The 21065-nt window shown below is 38.9% G+C and overlaps 1 protein-coding gene across 4 annotated transcripts in view; it reads left to right on the top strand.

Annotated features, from left to right (window-relative positions):
* Pak5 (p21 (RAC1) activated kinase 5) overlaps nucleotides 1–21065 on the top strand; it is a 308271-nt gene that overhangs the window by 98452 nt on the left and 188754 nt on the right. Inside the window, exon 1 of one of the 4 annotated variants that reach the window (XM_017591757.3) lies at nucleotides 350–5008. The exons of the other annotated variants lie outside the window; for them this stretch is intronic. The gene's annotated coding sequence lies outside the window, so the exon portion shown is untranslated. Of the gene's footprint in view, nucleotides 1–349; nucleotides 5009–21065 lie in introns of those variants that run through there. 4 annotated transcript variants of the gene reach the window in all.

The raw sequence follows: 21065 nt of genomic DNA, 5'->3' as shown, positions 1-21065 counted from the left end.
TTATTTACCCAGTTTTTCACTGTTAAATTCATCAGTACCTATTGCATACCAAGGACCTAAGAACTATAGATTTATTGATGGTCATAAATGATATAGCAATGCTATTCTGAGAACTATTGTAAATTTACTTTTGTAAATTTTATTTATTTATTTATTTATTTATTTATTTATTTATTTATTTTTACACTCCAGATTTTATTCCCCTCCTGGTCCACACCCTGAGGGTTTCACATCCCATACCTCCCCCCACCCCAGTCTCCCCAGTTTCACAAGGATGTCCCCACCCCACCCACCTCACCAGACCTCTAAACTTCCTGGGGCTTCCAGTCTCTTGAGGATTAGGTGCATCTTCTCTGACTGAACCTAAACCCAGGAGTCCTCCGCTATATATATGTTGGAGGCCTCATCTCAGCTGGTGTATGCTGCCTCGTTGGTGATCCAGTGTCTAAGAGATCTTAGGGGTCCATGTTAATAGAGACTGCTGGTCCTCTTACAGGTTTGCCTTCCTCCTTAGCTTCCTCCAGCTTTTCCCTAATTCAGCCAGAGGGGTCAGCAACTTCTGTTCATTGGTTGGGTGCACATATTTGCATCTGATTTTTTCAGCTGTTTGTTGAGTCTTTTGGAGGGCAGTCATGGTAGGTCCCTCCATGGCTTCAGTAACCGTGTCAGGTCTTGGGGCCTCCCCTTGAGCTGGGTCCCACTTTGGGCTTGTCGCTGGACCTTCTTTTCCTCAGGCTCTTCTCCCTTTCTATCCCTGCATTTTTTCAGACAGGAAGAATTATGGGTCAGAGTGTTGGCTGACCCCACCCCTCACTTGATGCCTTTGTGCTGGAGGTAGATTCAAAAAGTTCCCTCTACCCCACTGTAGGCTCTTTAATCTATCTCCCCAACCCCCTTTGAGTCCTGAGAGTCTCTCACTTCCCAGGTTTCTGGTATTTTCCTTCTTCTGGAAGTTGCCTGTTTCCATTCTTTCTGCTTCAGACCATTTCCTCCATGTTCCCCTCTTCCCCACCCCCATCCCCTTTCCCTGAGTGAGGTAACTCAGACACCAAAGGGAATGCATGGTATGTTCTCACTAATAAGTGGATATTAGCCACAAAAATAGTACAGAATATCCAACATACAGAACTCCACAGAACTCAAAAAAGTCAACAAGCTGAAGGTCCCAAGTGAGGATGCCTGAATTCCACTTAGGAAGAGGGAAAAGGGAAAGAAATTTTCTTTTATGTTTTCACTTATTTAAAAATATTTATGGAGAATATTGGGGCTCCCCAAGGACCTTAACCAACAAGAAATCCTAATAAGCCAGTCAGAGCATCCAGACTCCAACCCTGAGGTATCCTGGAACCTCTAAGGTGCTTCCTTAAAACTCCATTCTTTTGTACTTGAGCACATTTTGGTTTAGGAAGAACCACCCAGCATTATCTACAAGTGTAACTGGAGTTGGTTCCAATGAAATTGTTACTAGAAGTTGGTATCTAATCTAGGTGTTTCCAGGCTCCCCTTGTCATACTCAAAGAATTAAAGCAAAGGAGCACACAGATCACAAATTAGCAAGGAGGTTTTATTCCAAAACAAAGGGACAGTGCAGATCAGATCAAATATGCTATCGAGAGTGACAGTGGGCAAGTTGAGTTAAGAATTCCATGTTCAGGCTCCAGATTTCCATCTATACCTTTCTTTGTGGAGTCCAAAACAGGAAGAAGTTTTGTTGCTTCTGGGGTATTTCTCAACTTTAATTGGCAGATTTCAATAGTATATGTTTCTTTTTATTTTTTATTTTGTATCCCCATTCCCACGATGTATCTGATTTTAATCATATACATACCCAAACATGTATAAGCATAATTTTGTAAACCCTTAAAAGTCCATTCAGAGGTCACAATCTTTCTTTTCATGTGTCTAAAAGACAAGACAGATAGGCTGGTTTGACACAGTTCTCAAGTGTGTTTAAATGACCAGGGAGCATTACCAAGGAGTTGCCTAGGAGACTAACTTACTCCATTGTTCAGAAGTAGAGTACATAAGGAGATCAACATAAGCGGAGTGTCCCAGGTTGCCAAGTGCATTGTTAGTAGAGGGATGTGTGCGTAGCCCAAGCCAAGGAGAGTTGTTGATTGCTAAGCTGTGCCCTATGCTTCCCTACCTCAAAATCAACCAGATGTATGGCTTTGGAATCTGTATACTTCAGCAGTCACACACATTAGAGCACTTACTTAGCTAAAGTTAACTCCCCAACCGAATGTATGCCATAAATACATAATTTCCAGGTTAATTGCATGTAAAAAATCAAGGCATACCAGGTGTTAAGAGACTTAGACAAGAAGGTTCTAGGCCATCTTCCTGTTGATGAATCTCAACACTGGGTTTATAATGAAGTCTGTTTTTGGCAGGGCCAGAATTCCCACTGGGGCATCCTAGCAAGGAGTGACTAAGTGAGAGCCTCACTGTAAATTCTCCTTTTCCAACAAATGCATAGTTTTCTACATTTGAAGAATGTTTTATTATGGTAACTACACCCCAGGATATACCTTCTTAAGATAATGTTCAAGATATAGCATTCAGAAACCAGGTATACAAATAAATCATAAACGTACCATTTTGTTTTAGAGACCCACCTAGATGATGTGCGTGTATGCATGTGTGTGTGTGTGTGTGTGTGTGTGTGTGTGAGAGAGAGAGAGAGAGAGAGAGAGAGAGAGGTTTTAAAGAGCAGCATTCTAAAACAAATAACAGTAATGAAAGACAACCTGTGTAACAGCAAGCGCCTTGGGAATAGTGTTCTGTTTGAGCAGAACTTGATCTATTTGCTTAAACTGAAGACCTCTCTCTCTGAGAATTTATCTAGGAGAATGATCATCATCAATGTGTGTAATTTATTTATGGGTTATCTCGATGCCTTTACCACTCAAGATTAAGAGCAATTAAAATCTACTTCTATCTGATGAATGAAAGTGACTTAATAGAATAGCACCACTTTTGTTGTTTGTGAGTGAAATCTGCCTGAGTTTCAATGGTAACCTTTGCTATAGAGGCAATAATAAGAGTAAGATGATTTTCCTTCCATTTTCGTTTGGCTTTTCCATGAAAGAAATAGTGTACACTTGGCACCTAACATTTATTGTGCCATCTGTCTGCTGGTTCCCTTGCTGTGAACAGATTCACAGGAGCATGTGGGTGGGGGAGGATCCTTAGTAGAATCTTTCCTAAGAAGGTCAGCTCTGTGTGGCACTGACTGCCTTTGACTCATGCAGAACAGATAATACATTACTTTATTTGGTTTTCCATGCTTTATGCTTTAAGAAGTTGTACATGTGGTAGTACCACTGCTGGTCTCCAACTTCTCTTTACATTTTTCTAAGGTAGGATTTAAAGTGAAAACAAAAATATAGGAACCATAACAACTTGTCAATGTCAGTGATTTGCAAAGTCCTGAATTTAGGAAAAAAAGAGGGAGGGTCTTTTTCTCTGCTTGATCACTGAGATTCCATTTACTGTTACTAACAGGAATTGGTTAAGAATGGATTTTTTCAAGCCCCTAAAGTTTCAACTAGTTGCTGTATTATGCCACTGAAGACCCTCATGTTGTACTGATGCTCAATTGATAGGTGAAAATTTTTAAGATAAGAGACGTTAACCAATTTGCCCATCTCATGCCAGGATTATTCAGTAGAGTGAAGAATTTAGATCATTTCTCCAAGAAATTAATCTAAATATCTTATTGCTAACTATGATAGACATGCTCAAATTCCTACAAGTACTATAGGGATAACTTAAGTGGGATTGGCTTCTTTTTCTTGCATAGTGCAAGACCACTCCATACCTGTGCCCCATGACCCTGGCATCTTCAATATTCTGACTTCTCCATTGCAGTGGTCACTCAGGATCTCTCTATAGGAATTCCAACTTTGCTACACAGTAACTGGTCTTAGATGCTCTCCATGAACCCATCAGTGTTGCATCTTTGCCTTTAAATCCAGTACCACATGGACAGAACTTTCAAAACCACAAAGCTTTGCTAACTGGAGATGTAGCCAAGTTCCCTTGGACCACAGCTATATCTACTTCTGAATGCTGATGCTAAGGAAATACATCCCAAGGCAGTTGCTTTCAAGGATCAGGGAACCCCCTTCCCTTAGGCTTCCTCATTTAAAGAAATTTAGATAATCACAAGATGTTGCCTCTAATGGGTGGGGTCTTCCCCTTAAGACCACCCTCTACTTTCACATTGACACAGTCTCTACTACAAGACTGATCATTTTACCAGTTACAGCTGCCACTTCAGCACCACCATGAATACTGTCCTGCCTTGAAATTTCTCTAGCCAAACAGATCAGAACATCTTTTTCAAAGTTAATCTCACACAAGCTCTCAGGACACAGGCAGAATGTGGTTAGATTCTTGTCCAAAGTTTCACACTAGTCGTCCTTAGTCCAGTTAGTGATAGAGTACTTGTTACCCTCTGAAGCTTTATAAGCTGCCCCTTCAACATGTACCTTTCTTACAGCCTTCACTAGAACAGCCCATTAAGCTTTGCTTCAAACATAGTATTTCATGGCAACATACCTAACACTTCCACATTCCAGCCACAAAACAATTCAAGTGGCATGAGAAACACATAGTTAGGGGTTTATCACAACAGTACCAATTTCTGTCTTAGTTTTATTTCCAGCTGCTATGGCAAAGCACCCTGACAAAGGTAACTTATGAGAGATAGGATATATTTCAGCTCATAGTTTAAGAGCATAGTCCAAAAGTCAAGGTATCGGGAACTTGAAACAGCTAGTCATATTCATAGTCAAGAAGAGAGAAAGAGTGGATGCATGCACACTGAGTGCATTCTCCATCCCTGTCATTCTTCTTTTTCCTAGTTTAGGATTCCAAGTCCATGGGATGGTGCTACCCACAGTGGCCATTTTTCCCATGTCATTAATACAATGAAGATAATGCCTCATAGACATGCCCACAGAAGTCTGAAGGAGATATTTTGTTGAGACTCTCTTCTCAGGTGAGTCTAGATTGTGCCAAGTTGACAAAACTAATGTGACAATTATGATTGCCCAAGACATTTCAACAACAACAACAACAACAACAACAAAAATTTAAAAAAAGCTATCTATCGGTCAATTGTGGGGCAGGAATTAGAAGTATAGTCAGTGACACAAAGTTCTAAGTGGCAGGGAAAAGATTTCAATACACTATGTGGAAGATTTTATGTGCTTCAATTGAATAAGGCTGAACTGTATGGAGCCCCAGAAACCACCAGCATTGAACATTTTATTTTCAAGCATTTAGTCACGTGGGCAACACATCAATTTCCTGGTGCTGTAATGATCTTATATGACAATGTTAAAACTTTAGTGGCTTCTTGTTGGAAGCATTTATTTCTCCTGGGTCTTGATTAAGTTGTGGATTTTTGTAGCCAGCTCTTGCTGTCTTGACTTGGCTGAGCTTACTCATCTATCTGCTCTTGGCTGGCATTTGGTTAACTTAGGCTGACCTTAGATGGGAACACTAGCATAATCTTCATTTGCTCCATTTGTCTCTCATTTTCCAACATGATAAAACAGGCATGGTCTCAAGGGGAAAACAGTAGTGCAAGAGTGTAAGAAGAAAAAACAATGTATCTCTCTAGACCTGGGGTAGAAAGCTGCTCTCTTGTCTGTTGGGTGGAACAAGTCATATAGCTTAGAATGAGGGTGACTGATGGAAGGATTATTAAATCTTTTGTTTACTTACCAAGTTAGAGTCTTTTCTCTAAGACCCACAGATGTCCTCATAATTTCTAAATAATTTCAATTTGACTTAGGTTTGCCTTGCAGCCCAAGTAAGTGTCTGGTATTAAGAGCCTTCACATTGCTGCCCTGCTCCTTTAATCCTTAAATTGCTGTAAAGCCTTATTCTCTTCTCATAGTCACCTAATCCCTATGGGGGCTATTAGTGCTTAATTGAGGTGTTTACTGAGAAAGTCCAGTAGTGGCAACAACATTTTTCCAACAAAAACTGACTTTAACTTTTTTCAATAGACTATGTTTAGAAATTGTTTTGTAGGGGCTGGGGATTTAGCTCAGTGGTAGAGCGCTTACCTAGGAAGCGCAAGGCCCTGGGTTCGGTCCCCAGCTCCGAAAAAAAGAACCAAAAAAAAAAAAAAAGAAATTGTTTTGTACCAGAATTGTTAAAAATTATTTTATCCTTAAAATATTATAGGTGGACAAATGTTCTAGATGTATGAGATGACAAATCATCAAAGCGGGGCAGCGGCAAAAGCTGTTGACATGTCAGTTGTCAAAACTTCTACTTTCATAGTGATGAACTTGTACTTTCGTAGGGAAATACCCAAGTATGGTTAGGTCTTTGCTCCCACATTTCTGTCTCCCCTGACTTCAGACTGAGGCACAGTGGTGAGACAAGCTTCTAACTAGAGAATTTTCTTATAACCTAATTCTTCTGTGAAATAACACTCTTCCCTTTTATGAGGAAGAAGGCTCCAGTTCATCAGACTTGCACACTTATTGACTATTCCAGCACTATGGACAATTCTCTTTTACTCAGAAAGTTTTGAATCCAATTCCTAATAGTAAATTGGAATACAGGCAGATTTACTGACTCATATTAGAAACTGGTGTCATTGTGTTCTTGAGATAAAATAAAAATATCAGTTAGCTTTGGGCATATATAATTTAACTGTTTCTGAATGTTTGGTATTTAAAACTCAGCTTATATAAAATTTAAGGCTGGTACTAGAAATCCCAACAGCTATCATTTAATAGCGTTTCCCAAATAGTGTCCCCAATACATGCAAGTTTCCTTCCTTTCCTTGTCTCAAGAGAAAATAAATACCGAGATGACTTTCACCTAGCTAAAATACATTGCCAAAGAGAACTTGAAAATACTTACAATCAATGATTTTTTAAATTACAGGGTGGGATTAAAAGAACTATATAACTTTTGCAGTAATAGGGACCATGAGTGTTTCAAGACTTCAGAAGACTCACTGGAAGTGTTCACTCGAACCAGATTTGGAAGACAACTTAAACTTGTTGATGGTTATCAGAGGGACTCTCAAGATATAACCCATTTTTATGTATGTGTTCTACCTGGCGTTTCCTACTCAGAGGATTCCCAAGTGGCACACTCAGCATAGCTTGAGGGATTGACCTAAAAAGGGCAGTGAATGAATGAAAGAAGGACTGACCTACAGACACAGACAGAGGTACAGAAAAGCCGGGATCAGGTGACCCATATTCACTCTGATGGTCCATCTGATAAGTGCACCTACAATAACAGCAGTGTAGAAAGTCAGCATGCTTATTTCATATCTTAATTGAGGAAGTGGGTTTGTTATACAGAGCTAAATAAAGAGGTGGATACATGGTATGCAGTTAAACAAGGGGAGGGTTAATTAATCTCAGTAGGAGGTCTCTATAGAGACCTGCAGTCTCAGGTTGTAGTTGTCATAGGAGGGGACACTGTGGTTCATAATTTCTACATGTACTGTCAACATTCACACTGGGACTTAACAAAGGCTTTGGCCATCTCTTCAAACCTTACTCCGAGGATTTGCCACTGCTACTGGTTTGAAATGACAGTGCTAATGCTTGCAATATATTCACTCAGGACTGTATCAGCTCCTGTTTTCTATGTAGCGCTAATAATCCAAAGAATAATAACTGGCATAAAAATCACACCAGGATAAATCATGAAAAGTAAGAATGAGGAAAATCTATAAAGAAGATAACAAGAAAAAATGCATACAGAAAAGTAAGAATAATATCATTCCTCTTATCAGATACACTGTTAATACAAAACAGTAGTCTTTGAAATACTTACACAAAAATTTATCAGTCTAATATTCTGTATCCAAATATATATTATAAAATAGAAAGTAAAATAAGACTATTTTGACATAAAACAAAAACAACCTTGATAGAAACAATGAAAAGAAATAACTAGCAAATTGTACTTATTAATCTAACATCATCAATAATCACATTAAATGTAAACAAATTAAATACCTTATTTAAAGGTAGAGACATCAGATTGGAAAAAATAGCAATATTCATATGTCATCCATTAGAAATGAGACCTTTTTTTTTATAAAAACAAGAGTAAATTGAATGTTGACAATGGAATATACATGCCAACACAAACAAAAGAAAAATAGGGTGTTGTATTTTATAGCATAAAATATTAACAAAGGTGAATAAGGCCATTTAAAAACAATAAAGGAGGACGTTCATCTTGAAAATATGATGATCCTAAATGTTCACCTGTTTGAAAACAGAGATCGAAAGCTCAGAAAGCCGATGATGCTGTAAGAGCAAGGGGACACCAAATATGGAGTCCTCCCTGGAGATTCAGTGCTGTATCCGTGGCTGAAGAAGTAGACAGAGAATCAGTGTTAGTTTCAGCAATGATAAAATACAAGAGTGAACTCAGCTAAAAGATGGGCAGAAGAGTTTGAAACTGTTCGTGAACAGATAATCCATGCACATGCAGAGATGGCAAAGCTATTGCCGAACATACCTCAGAGCTGCCTCTTTCCACTTTTGTCTTGTGGAGTTTGGTTAATAAATATTTAGTTTTTGTGATTTGTATATTAAAGTTATAAATTTTTGATCCAACTTCACTTTTGAGAATATTTTGTAGGTATATTCAACCTTTGTCTGTACATTATTCAGGAAGTTTAGGAATTTTTCATTTTTCACAACTATGTATATCTTCAAATATTTTATGTCTGTGTGTGTGTGTGTGTGTGGTGTATAAGTGAGTATATGTTAGTGAATGTTTGTGTGTGTGTGTGTGCGTGCGTCCGCATGCACACACATGTGTGTGTATGTACTGATATATGTGGAAGCCAGAGGTTAACACAAGTGCATGTGTGTGTATGTACTGGTGTACGTGGAAGCCAGAGGTTAACATGAGTGCATGTGTATGCATGTACTGGTGAATGTGGAAGTCAGATGTTAACACGAGCGCATGTGTGTGCATATACTGGTGAATGTGGAAGCCAGAAGTTAACATGAGCGCATGTGTGTGCATGTACTGGTGAATGTGGAAGCCAGAAGTTAACATGAGCGCATGTGTGTGCATGTACTGGTGTCTGTGGAAGCCAGAAGTTAACATGAGCGCATGTGTGTGCATGTACTGGTGTCTGTGGAAGCCAGAAGTTAACATGAGCGCATGTGTGTGCATGTACTGGTGTATGTGGAAGCCAGAGGCTAATATGAGCACGTGTGTGTGTGTGTGTGTGTGTGTGTGTGTGTGTTCTGGTGTATGTAGAAGCCAGAGGTTAACACTTAATCAATTTCTTCTACTTTTGTTCTTGAGGGAGTGTTTCAGACAAATGTAGAGGTCAGTGTTTTGGCATGACTAGCTAGCCAGCAAGCACCAGGGATCCTCCTGTCTCTGCCTACTCATTGCTAGGATTATAGAAATGTGCCATCATGGCTGGTTGACTTTTTATGTGGGTGCTTAGAATTCAAACCCAAGCTCTCTTATGCTTGCACCGCAAGCCATCACAGCAGCCTCTTTAAATATTTTTTCTTCTGTAGTCTCTCATCAGAGAATCATCACTTTAAAGTAGTCATCAGGTCATTGATATGTTATTAATTTATTTTATAAGCTATTCTCTGTATCATGTTAAATAGCTGTATTGCTATGTCTCCAGTGTCACAAATATTCATTCTGTGATATCCATAATGAACCAATCTAGTGTGTGTGTGTGTGCGTGCGTGCGCGCGCGCGCGTGTGTGTGTGTGTGTTAATTAAACCTTACCTTTTACATTTTTTAGACCATTGAAATGAATCTTTTCCAAGGGCATGAAATACCATTATAATCACAGTTTTAGGGTCCTGGATTAGTACATCTGTACTAGTTATGAATTGATTTTGATTAAGGAGGTATTTTCTCTTTATTGGTCATATTTCCTGGCATTCTTACAGATTAAGAATGGATGACAGATTGAAGGATGTTATATTTAGGGGTATCACAATTCTGTATTCATGCTACTGTTTTTCATAGTAGACATAGAGCCCAGGGACTCACATATTGCTAATTTAACACATGCTACCACTGAGATATACACACCAGTCCCATTCCTATAAATATTCTGCAGCTGTGTTCTGGGTCACAATTAAGTTACTTCAAAACAGTGTGAAAATTTTTTAACAACTTCTTGGCTATAGCTGAAGCAGTATTCAGTCTAGGATTAGTATTCAACATTGCTGAGGTCAGAATCTTTACTCAATGTACATGTCTGACCAAGCACTCGAGTCTTGCTGATGCAAACACTTGGTGCCGGCCAGTATGAAAGGTGGGCATTGTTACTTGGGTTCTTTTTTTTTCGTGATACAGAATTATATATTACATAAGCACTCCTAAAGAGTAATTCTGAAAGGGGGTTCACTTATGAACCTAGGGGCACCCACAGAAAGCCCATTTGTCCTGTTTTCCATGCTTCTGGAACCCTAAACCATCCTTTTACACCGACTTTTACATCCCAAACTTTTGTCTTGTACTCCCTCTCCATTTTTGTCTCTAAAGTCAAGTGGTATTAAGATTCTCAGAAAGTATTCATATCAAACATTATGAACTTACAGTGCATATTTATCATTAATATTTCTAGAACACCAGGCTTCCTCAACCGTTGAGAGAATGTATATGTATACATCTGTGTTCTGAGTTTCATCCTCATCAGGCGTCTTACCTTGCTTTCACGTGCATCTTTCTTTATGTATTTCTCTTTGGTTTCTCCTTCTTTCTCCTACCCTCACTTACTGTCTTACTTTGAGCTGTCTCTTATTTCTCTCTGTATATTCTACCCAGTTACTCACTCTGCTCCCAGATTCCTTTTCCTCTTCTGGGGAGACCATCCTACCTAACGAATGTACATTTTCCTCTCATCAACACTTGTAGATGCTAGAAGTTGAGCTTCTGAACTATGTGAATCCAAAGTTTTCTTCTGGTTTTCATCCTCCATACTGCAAGGACTGCTATGAACCTTAACTTTACAGTTTCTTGTTTTAATATCTCACATGTACTTCACTGGAGGAGAGTTGGAAAGACGTGCGTCTATTTCAGCAGTAAAACCCTTAGAATGTTCCTTTTTTTTTCCTCAGTGGTGATCTATGGAAAAAGTCTCCATTTTGTCCAGAAAAAGAGAGCAGGAGCACCTCAATGTGAATCACTCTACAATAGGAACTCATTTAACGCGTTTTTGTTAAACATTAACATGTTTGGAATGCTGGTTCAGGTCAGAGGCCTTTTCTCGTACCACTATATTTCATAGCTGAAGGTCCGACCTGGTGAGATGCAAGTCTCTCAAATATACAGACAGGACAAAGTGAACAATGAAACAAACAAACCAAATAAACAAACCAGCAACATCCACAAGATCCCAGAAAACAAACGTAGTCACTATGTAAGGTAATAGATTCACAAATCAACCTTATTTTGATATAGGCATGTCAAAACAATTTGTGCATCTTTAAATATACAATATTTATTTGTTAATTATATATAATATACATTCACCATGCCAGCATAAACATCATCTGCCTTCATAACACTCATCCATCAAAATGTCCAATTATGTGCTTAATTGTTCAATTAATATTGAATTATCTGCCATGCTAAGCTATTAGCTCTGTGAGGCGAAAAGAGCCATGTCTGAGTCACTAACAATTTGCTCTCCAGTACCTATCAATGTCTACTTAATCTCTTGATAAATTCTCATTAAATATTGTTGTAAGAAAGTAAATTATGGAATGTACAAGAGTCCAGTGAAAATGCAAAGAAAAGGTAGACTTGTGGGAGATAAATTTTATCTCTTTCTGATTATTCTGCTAATCTAGGGCCATTAATAAGGACATTTGGTGATTAATATCTCTATACAAGAATAATGGCTTCTTAAGTAAGGACTTCATAAACCTTTAAGCAACTGGAGCATAATGTATCTGGAGTATTTTATTTTATTATTCAGAGATTTTTTTTTCTGGTTCTAAGTGTTAGGAAATGATCAGAAGCAGATGAAAGGAAAAAGCAGGATGAGGAAGAGGATACTGATGCCAATAAGAGTAACCTCGAACTCACTGTGACCTTTGCATGGATGGCAGGGTAGGAGAGGGGAGGCGGTGGATACAGCATACCAAGTAGAACTGTCAGCTCCATAGGTGGACTCCAATTCTCAGGAGAATCCAGGTGACTGCCAGGTGACAAAGCAGCACGTTGATCCTCCAGGGATGTGGACTGTGATGTTAGCAATTTTGTTATCGGATTCTGATTGTGTTTTCTGCTTTGATTTTTGTTTTGTTTTCAACTTTTCGATAGTAATAAATGTGTATAATTTATAATCTGAGTTTTAAAATGTTTGATACTTTTTACTTATATTAGTTATAAATTATTGGTCTTATAATCTATGCTAAGTGGTACACACACCAAGTATTACTCTTTGAGCAGAAAATTTGGCAGCAGCCTAAATGCTTAAAATGCTCTATTGAGGTTAATGTACATAAGCAGTTTGAAAAGAATTTTAAACATAAAGAGAACTTTAATTCATACATTCCACACTTTGTGGACAGCACTAATTTCTGTCTAGAGGTTTTATGGCTTATTAGCATTCATCCTGATGACTGTGTCTTCTATTCAACCTAATAACATACAGATCACTTTAATGAATACAGTTGACCCTGGAGAAAATCTTCGCATATCAGTTTTCAATTCAGTTTATTATTTTGAGTTCTTTAAGGAGATATGTTTCACAAATACTTGTTGCTGAATAAAGCCTCAGGTCCTCAGTAGAGCAGTATCCATTTGGGGTTTTTATCAAACCTCAGTGTCCACAGCAGCTTTTGCTCACTGTATATGGTAGCATAGAAGCCGCCGCTTCCTGTGCTTTGCTTTGGCTCTCAAGAAACATTTCCTATTTTTTTCATTGCTGAAAAACTAGGTTTTACACAATAGGTCAAAGATTAGCGAGGAAAACCAGCCGATAATAATTTTATACTCACTAATCAAGATCCAGTGAAAGAGAAATCAATTGCTTGGGGTAAAGTGGTGGCTGACACCTGTGGTTTTAGTACGCGTGCTATGTATTTCTCTTAAGGATTCCCGCAGATTTTACGACGAGGATCCATATTTACAGCCTCCCATTCCCTCCAGACCCTTGCCAGATGTGTTTACCAGAGACCTTTAGTACCTGAAGGACTCTCATTAAGCACATATTTATCTTTTGGTTGAAAGCATGTGAAAGGAAATGTGTGTATTTTGAAAAGACAGGGTTTACCTTTTTGGAGACAAGAGTCTCACTATGTATCCCTGAATGGCCTCACACTCAGTATGTAAGCCTGGCTGGCCTCAATTTCACAAAGAGCCACTTGCCTCTGCCTCCTCAGTACACCCTGCCCAGGCAGATTTCACACTTTCAGTTTTTATGCTATACAGAGATATTGTTAAGAAGTAGAACTCTATAAGAGAAGCACTATTATGGATCAATTTGATTACATGAAAATTAACGTTTCCTTTTATCATGGCAAGTTCTCTGACAAAAATCTGCCATTTAATTTAAACAGTTGAAGAGAATAAAAACAAACCATTTTGCTTCTTACTAAATAAAGTGTTCATTGCCCCTGATTATTTAAATTTTTATGCTACCACATGCTAGCTTATTGGATATATTAATCATTTTAAACCTGAAGTCTTACGTATAACTAATTATTTAACATGTGAACATTCAGAACTATGTTTAGAAGAATGGGATTTAGGGTTTATTTGAAACTTGACTTCCCTGGAGACATACAGCATCTGTATATGTGTGCAGATAGGATAGTAGCCTGGGTCTTCACATTTCTTTTTTACAAATCATGTATAAAGCTAGATTACTATGCTCTTTCTAAGAGAATTAAATCATCTCCACAGGGATATCCTTGAACTTGCGGTGATATTTAGTAATACAAGGAAGCTGGCACAAACTTAAAAAGCCGAAAATTCTCTAAAAACCATCATGTCTCTTCTTTCCTTAGTCTCCCATTGGTATTTCCTCTGCTATCCTGAGACACAGCTCACCAGCTCAGGTTCAGGCAAGATATTTGTATTTATAAAACAAAATAAAGGTATTCCCTCTAGTGTTCAATTATAGAAACCTACTAAAGGAGTCTCAAAGTTCAATTGAAACCAAAAGATCTCATTTCTTTGCCTTTTGCAGAATGCTGTTGTAGAGAGGAAGTCACACATTGTAGTAGCAAGGGAGGTAGCTAAATGGAAGATGAAGGATGAGTGAAGATTGTAGAAGTTTAGACAGTTTTATCCTGCTGTGTATTTTATCACTTTAGGTGTTCGTTTGCTGGTAAATATAATAGGTTGGAAATAAAAGCAAATGAAATTCATTCTCCTTTACATTCATCCCTCTTGACGACCTTAGGCAATAAGTGACAGGCACGATAGGCAACCTTCTTTACGACCATGAAAGTCATCCTTAGTTTACTACCACTGTTCGACAACTCAACCACAGGCTTTTAAGCAAGAGGAATATGGTTTCCTTGTGTGTCTACAGGTCATCTGAGGGAATTTTCTGGTCTTGCCTGGTATCTCACAAATATCAGAAATCAGTATTGAATAAATAGCATGATAAACTAATGTTTGCCATGTCCTCACATGTTTTGGGAGGTTTGGGCAACAATCACTTGTGGCAAATTCATAAATTGTATTTTATGGTTCTACTGACTTAAACAGACTACCTTTAATTTTTAACACATGCAATTGATCGTCAAATTCGGATATAGTTAAGTGCATAAGAAAATCCTTATGCTTTTGTTCTTTCCAGTCATAATCATGGGTCTAGTTAGTTTTGTTTTGTTTTGTTTGAAACTATGGACTTGATTTGTACAAACATTTCAGTGAACTTTTTGAAATGTTTAGGGTTTATCTTTATTTATGTGTAAATGTATATTTGTATGTGTGTATTGTGTGCATATGTCACATGTGTGCACCTGTTGGCAAAGTCCAGAAACAGGTAGCAGTTCTCCCTTGAGCTAGAAGTACAGACAGTTGTGACCATCTGATATGGGTCCTGGGAATTGAACTCAGGTCCTGTGAAGAGCACAAGTCTCCTGACCTCTAAGCCACCTCTACAGCCCCATGAATTTTTACCTAAATATCAGTGCAGTCATAGTGTAAAGTTGTAATCAGTGGGGTAGCAATTGGAACCCAAAAGAAGCATGAATGTAAAAGAGGGGACTATATACAACTAAGTACTGTTGTGAGAAAATAATTCCTAATATTAAGAATGTTATAAAATACAAACATAGAAGCACCATAAAATCAAAAAGTATTTTACAAATAAAGCATCAATTATGTGACTACAATATATTAACCCCTGTATACTTTGACTAAAACAACTCTCAGTTTTTTCATAGCAATATATTATTTGAATGAAAGCCATTTCCATAGACTCATATATTTGAATATTGGTTCCCAGTTGGTAGAACTATTTGGGAAGGATTTGGAGGTGTGGCTGTGTTCAGAGAGGGGTGTGTATCTGGAGAATGCTTTGATGTTTTAAAAGACTCATGACATTCCAGTTTCTCTTTCTCACTGTCCTATTGTTGTATCTGAAGATATGAGCCCTCAGTTTCTGCTCCAGCACCTGCTGTTGTATGCCTGCCATTCTGCTTCCTTCCATGATGATCATGCACAGTAACACTCTGAAACCATAAGTCCCAGATAAACTTTTTCTTCTATAAGTTGTCTTGGTCCTGTTGTTTAATCACAGCAATAGAAAAGCCTCTAATATAGAAGTTAGTACCAGGGAGTAGGGTATCACTGTCATAGGCTTGACCGCTTTAGAGGAGTATGAAGACTCTGACTTTCAACTGGGAAAGCACTTTAACTTTGTAAGTGTGACTTAATAGGCCATCCTAGTAGGAGACTGAAAGACAATGGTGTTGAGAGCAATGTGGACTATGTAGGTTCAGCACACCTGGTTTCAGAGGAAATCAACATTATCTCTGGGCTAGAGACCATTCTTGTGATATAATGGCAAAGGCTATGGTTTCCTGTGACTCTTACCCTAAGAATTTGTGGTTCTAAAGGACCTGCTCTATTGCCAGTGTTGCCTTCTCTGCCTAGTGCTTTTGTATAAGGATGTAAGTGCTCACCCACCCCGTTCCTGCTGCCATGCCTTGGACTCATTATCATGAACTCCAACCATCTGAAACTATAAGCCCCAAATTAAATGTTTACTTTGATAGGTTGCCTTGATAGTGGTGTTTATAGCAGAACTAAAGAAGTAACTAAGAGAGGTGTCATGATCAGCAGGGTCAACAGTAACGTGTGCTACAGAGGTATCATGCACAAATGTCCTGCAGCCATGAATGGTTAAAATGAAACTGAGGGTGCATGGGTACATAGCAGAGTTAGGGAGGATGAATAATATAAAGAGCAAGTTAGGATATATGGCTAGACCCAGATTCTAGATAGTGTATTTAGCCAATTGTAAAGACTTAATGTTTTATTATAAATATGATGGGGAATACAGTAGAGAATTTTGCACTCAAAGTACGTAATTTAATTAATATATTAAAAGTGTTCCTGGGCGTGGCAGAAATGCTCTCTTGGGGCAAGATTAAAGCAGTAACAATAACTAGGGAGTTGTTGGACCTAGGTTTATGTGGACAAAGTGTGATGGAATATTACAATAAGACAGTTTTATTCCAAATACTGATGGTTTAGATGACTCACCAGATGGAAGAGAAGAATATTTGTCAGAGCTGTGAGGTACTTGTAGTGAATCTATCAGTTCATAAACATCAACGGTAAAGCTATACAATGAAATAGATTCAAAAATCATCCCAACCTTTGCTCTGTCACTTTAAACAAGCTTTAGATCAAATAACTTTGTAGACTTCTCCCTCTGACTCTAGGTTTAGTCATTGTGAGTTGGTCAATGGGACATTATTAGCTATTCTCCTTTTTAATCCACATTAATCTCTTTTAGTATTCTGTCATCTATTTCCACATATCACATGGTCTTTCAATGCTTACTTTTTAAGTTAGTGCACAGTCACTGCATAAGTTAGTGGTATTCATTACCACACTTTTCTATTTGTACATCATTTACTCTGTCCTGTCCTCTGCATTATTTTCTCTTGCCTCCCTTTTCTGATCCAGCTGTTCATCTCTGTTCCCAAATACTCCCTCCCTCTTTGTTTCTCTCTGTCTCTGTCTGTCTGTCTCTCTCTCTCTTGCACACACACACACACACACACACACACACACACACACGAACACATACACACACCATATGAGAGAAAAGCAACAGTATTTAACATATTTACCATGATTATCTCAAGTTCCAGTTACATCCTACAAATGACATACTTTTTTCTTCTTTATGGATGAGTAAAACTCCACTGTGCACATCCGTCATCTTTTCTTTACAAACATCCAATGATAGTTACCCAGGCTGACTCCATAGTTTGGAGCCTGTAAATAGTTTAGCATAAATTTGGATATGTATGTATCTCTATTATATCCCTATTTAGAATTCTGTATAAAACAGGGGTTCTCAAATTGTGGGGCCCAATTTTTTGCTGGCCATACTTCAGATATCTACATTACAATTCATAACAGTAACAAAATTACAGTTACAGGTAGCAAAGAAATGCATTTATGGTTGGAGGTCGCCACAACACGAACAATTGTGTCAAAGGGTTTCAATCTTAGGAAGGCTGAGTACCTTGCTCTAAAAACATCTCAGGATCTGCTGTTGAAACCCCCCACCTGAAACATGGTGCTTCTAATACACAAACATGTTAGTGGTTTTCACAAAACCAGAAAAAAAAAACAAAAAAACCCAGTCTATTCAAACCTGATTGTTCACTTTAATTCTCTGTTATAAAGAATAGTTACTCCAAAAATCAAAGCTAACCCATTATGTGTGTTCTGCCAGATAAAAATAATGTTTACATGGGAATATGCAGTTCCCAGCGCTTGGAAAACGTAATCGTTCCACGGTCCCAGAGGAGTGAAGAGGGCAAACATTCAAGCAGGGAGTTATTCTGCAGAAAGAGGTGAACACGCCTTTAAAAAAATAATTAAATGATCTTCATTATTTCATGAAAAGAAAAACAAAAAGTAGTTCCCAGTATGAATTTGAGGTCATCCGGGTGCAACGTGCAGAACGTGCAGAATTGTGACCTCCAAGAAGTTTCTCTGGAGAGGTTTTGCCCTGCAGGTGCATAAATAATTATGACAAAAATTGTGGTCCAATATACCACAGCTTCCAAGCTTTCCATAGAGAAGATCCATTTCTGAGTGAACTATGTTTTCAAGCCCACCCCGATGTTGTTTAGTGAAATGTTTAGTGTTTCTGTCATGTTGCTCTCTCCCCCATGGAAGTATGGCATGCTTCCCTCCATCAGAGAGGAAAGAGGACAGGATGCTGACTTCTGGTTATAAACATTTCATTGTATGCAGAGATGAAGATCACAGAGGGGCAGAGAAGTAGAGTAGCTGGGAAACAAATGTGATGTTGTTTACAGAGCCCCAGAGGAGGCGTAGACAAAGCTGCCCCTGCAAGGCTTTCACACAGTCTAACCTGGTCACGAAACCCTTTGCGAACCTTGTGCAGGCGAATGCTTACAGGTGAGCAGAGGAACGCGGCACCTGACAATGCTAACTTAGCCACACTGGGGCATGCAGTGAGAGCCACTGTGTGGTGCAGAATATGTATTTTTGAGAAGGATGGTCTGAAGTAATTTCGTTTAGAAAGGTTGTATCCTCATGAAAACAACAGTTGAAAATCATAAACAGAGTGTTAGGCTTATTACATGAGGCCACTTTTTTCTCCCTTCTCTCCAAAGCCTCCAGGTTGTTAGAAGACTTAAAGTTGATGGATTTAACATCTTTAGTGATTACTAAACTTTTTTTTTCACAGATATGTACAGATGTTACATATCACCTCTTGCATCCTCAATTTTGCATCTCTGCAAACCATAGAGATAGGGCAAAGGGTACAAGATGCCGACGTTACAAGATTTCAGGCTTAGAGAGACCTGTGCTGGCCAAATTCCTTAAAAGCCATCTGCCCAGGTGTGGCTATCCTTCAGTGGGAGAAGGAAGGCAAGCATGGGTGGCTGTAACTGTGGACTATACAGTTGATGAGGGAGTTTGGTTCTATTTCAGATATGGTAGAATGTTGAAATTTTTAGTAACTTAACTTATATGTTCACATATGAGTCATTTTAATGACTTTTTTTGGACTTCCTCATCTGGCATCAGTTGGGGGGCAGGTTGTTGGTAGCATCAGTTGAGGGGCAGATTCTTGGTACTGTAGACGGTTGATGCCCCAGGGAAGAGGGATGCTAGAGGGGTGAGGCAGGAATAGGTGTATGGGTAAGGGATTACCCTCCTAGAGACAAAGTGTAGGGGGGATGGGGTGAGGAGTTCATGGAGGGGAGTCTTGGAAATGGGGGATAACATTTGATATGTAAACAGATTAAATGATTAATAAATAAAAAGAAAATATCATGCACCGAGTTCTGTGTATCCAATAGTGAAAACTCAAATTTCCAGAGAATCTATGAGAAGTGTAAACTTCTGTTCATATACAGACGTTACAACCCAGAGATATCTATGTCCTCACATAACAAAAATGCAGGTGAGCTGTGACTTTTTCATTTTTCTTTTAATCCCCATTACTGAGCTGGGACTTGTTAATTTTTTTCTTCTTTTTTTTTTTTTTTGCTTTTTTTTTTTTATTTATTTTTTTTTATTAACTTGAGTATTTCTTATATACATTTCGAGTGTTATTCCCTTTCCCGGTTTCCGGGCAAACATCCCCCTCCCCCCTCCCCTTCCTTATGGGTGTTCCCCTCCCAACCCTCCCCCCATTGCCGCCCTCCCCCCATAGACTAGTTCACTGGGGGTTCAGTCTTAGCAGGACTCAGGGCTTCCTCTTCCACTGGTGCTCTTACTAGGATATTCATTGCTACCTATGGGGTCAGAGTCCAGGGTCAGTCCATGTATAGTCTTTAGGTAGTGGCTTAGTCCCTGGAAGCTCTGGTTGCTTGGCATTGTTGTACTTTTGGGGTCTCGAGCCCCTTCAAGCTCTTCCAGTTCTTTCTCTGATTCCTTCAATAGGGGACCTATTCTCAGTTCAGTGGTTTGCTGCTGGCATTCGCCTCTATATTTGCTGTATTCTGGCTGTGTCTCTCAGGAGCGATCTACATCCGGCTCCTGTCGGTCTGCACTTCTTTGCTTCATCCATCTTGTCTAATTGGGTGGCTGTATATGTATGGGCCACATGTGGGGCAGGCTCTGAATGGGTGTTCCTTCAGTCTCTGTTTTAATCTTTGCCTCTCCCTTCCCTGCCAAGGGTATTCTTTTTCCTCATTTAAAGAAGGAGTGAAGCATTCACATTTTGATCATCTGTCTTGAGTTTCGTTTGTTCTAGGGATCTAGGGTAATTCAAGCATTTGGGCTAATAGCCACTTATCAATGAGTGCATACCATGTATGTCTTTCTGTGATTGGGTTAGCTCACTCAGGATGATATTTTCCAGTTCCAACCATTTGCCTACGAATTTCATAAACTCGTTGTTTTTGATAGCTGAGTAATATTCCATTGTGTAGATGTACCACATTTTCTGTATCCATTCCTCTGTTGAAGGGCAGCTGGGTTCTTTCCAGCTTCTGGCTATTATAAATAAGGCTGCGATGAACATAGTGGAGCACGTGTCTCTTTTATATGTTGAGGCATCTTTTGGGTATATGCCCAAGAGAGGTATAGCTGGATCCTCAGGCAGTTCAATGTCCAATTTTCTGAGGAACCTCCACACTGATTTCCAGAATGGTTTTACCAGTCTGCAATCCCACCAACAATGGAGGAGTGTTCCTCTTTCTCCGCATCCTCGCCAGCATCTGCTGTCACCTGAGTTTTTGATCTTAGCCAATCGCACTGGTGTGAGGTGAAATCTCAGGGTTGTTTTGATTTGCATTTCCCTTATGACTAAAGATGTTGAACATTTCTTTAGGTGTTTCTCCGCCATTCGGCATTCCTCAGCTGT

Source organism: Rattus norvegicus, chromosome 3, assembly GCF_036323735.1.
Source record: "Rattus norvegicus strain BN/NHsdMcwi chromosome 3, GRCr8, whole genome shotgun sequence".
Classification (NCBI taxonomy): Eukaryota; Metazoa; Chordata; class Mammalia; order Rodentia; family Muridae; genus Rattus; species Rattus norvegicus.
The sequence above is the reverse complement of the archived record's forward strand: the minus strand, read 5'-3'. Positions and strand labels throughout refer to the sequence as shown.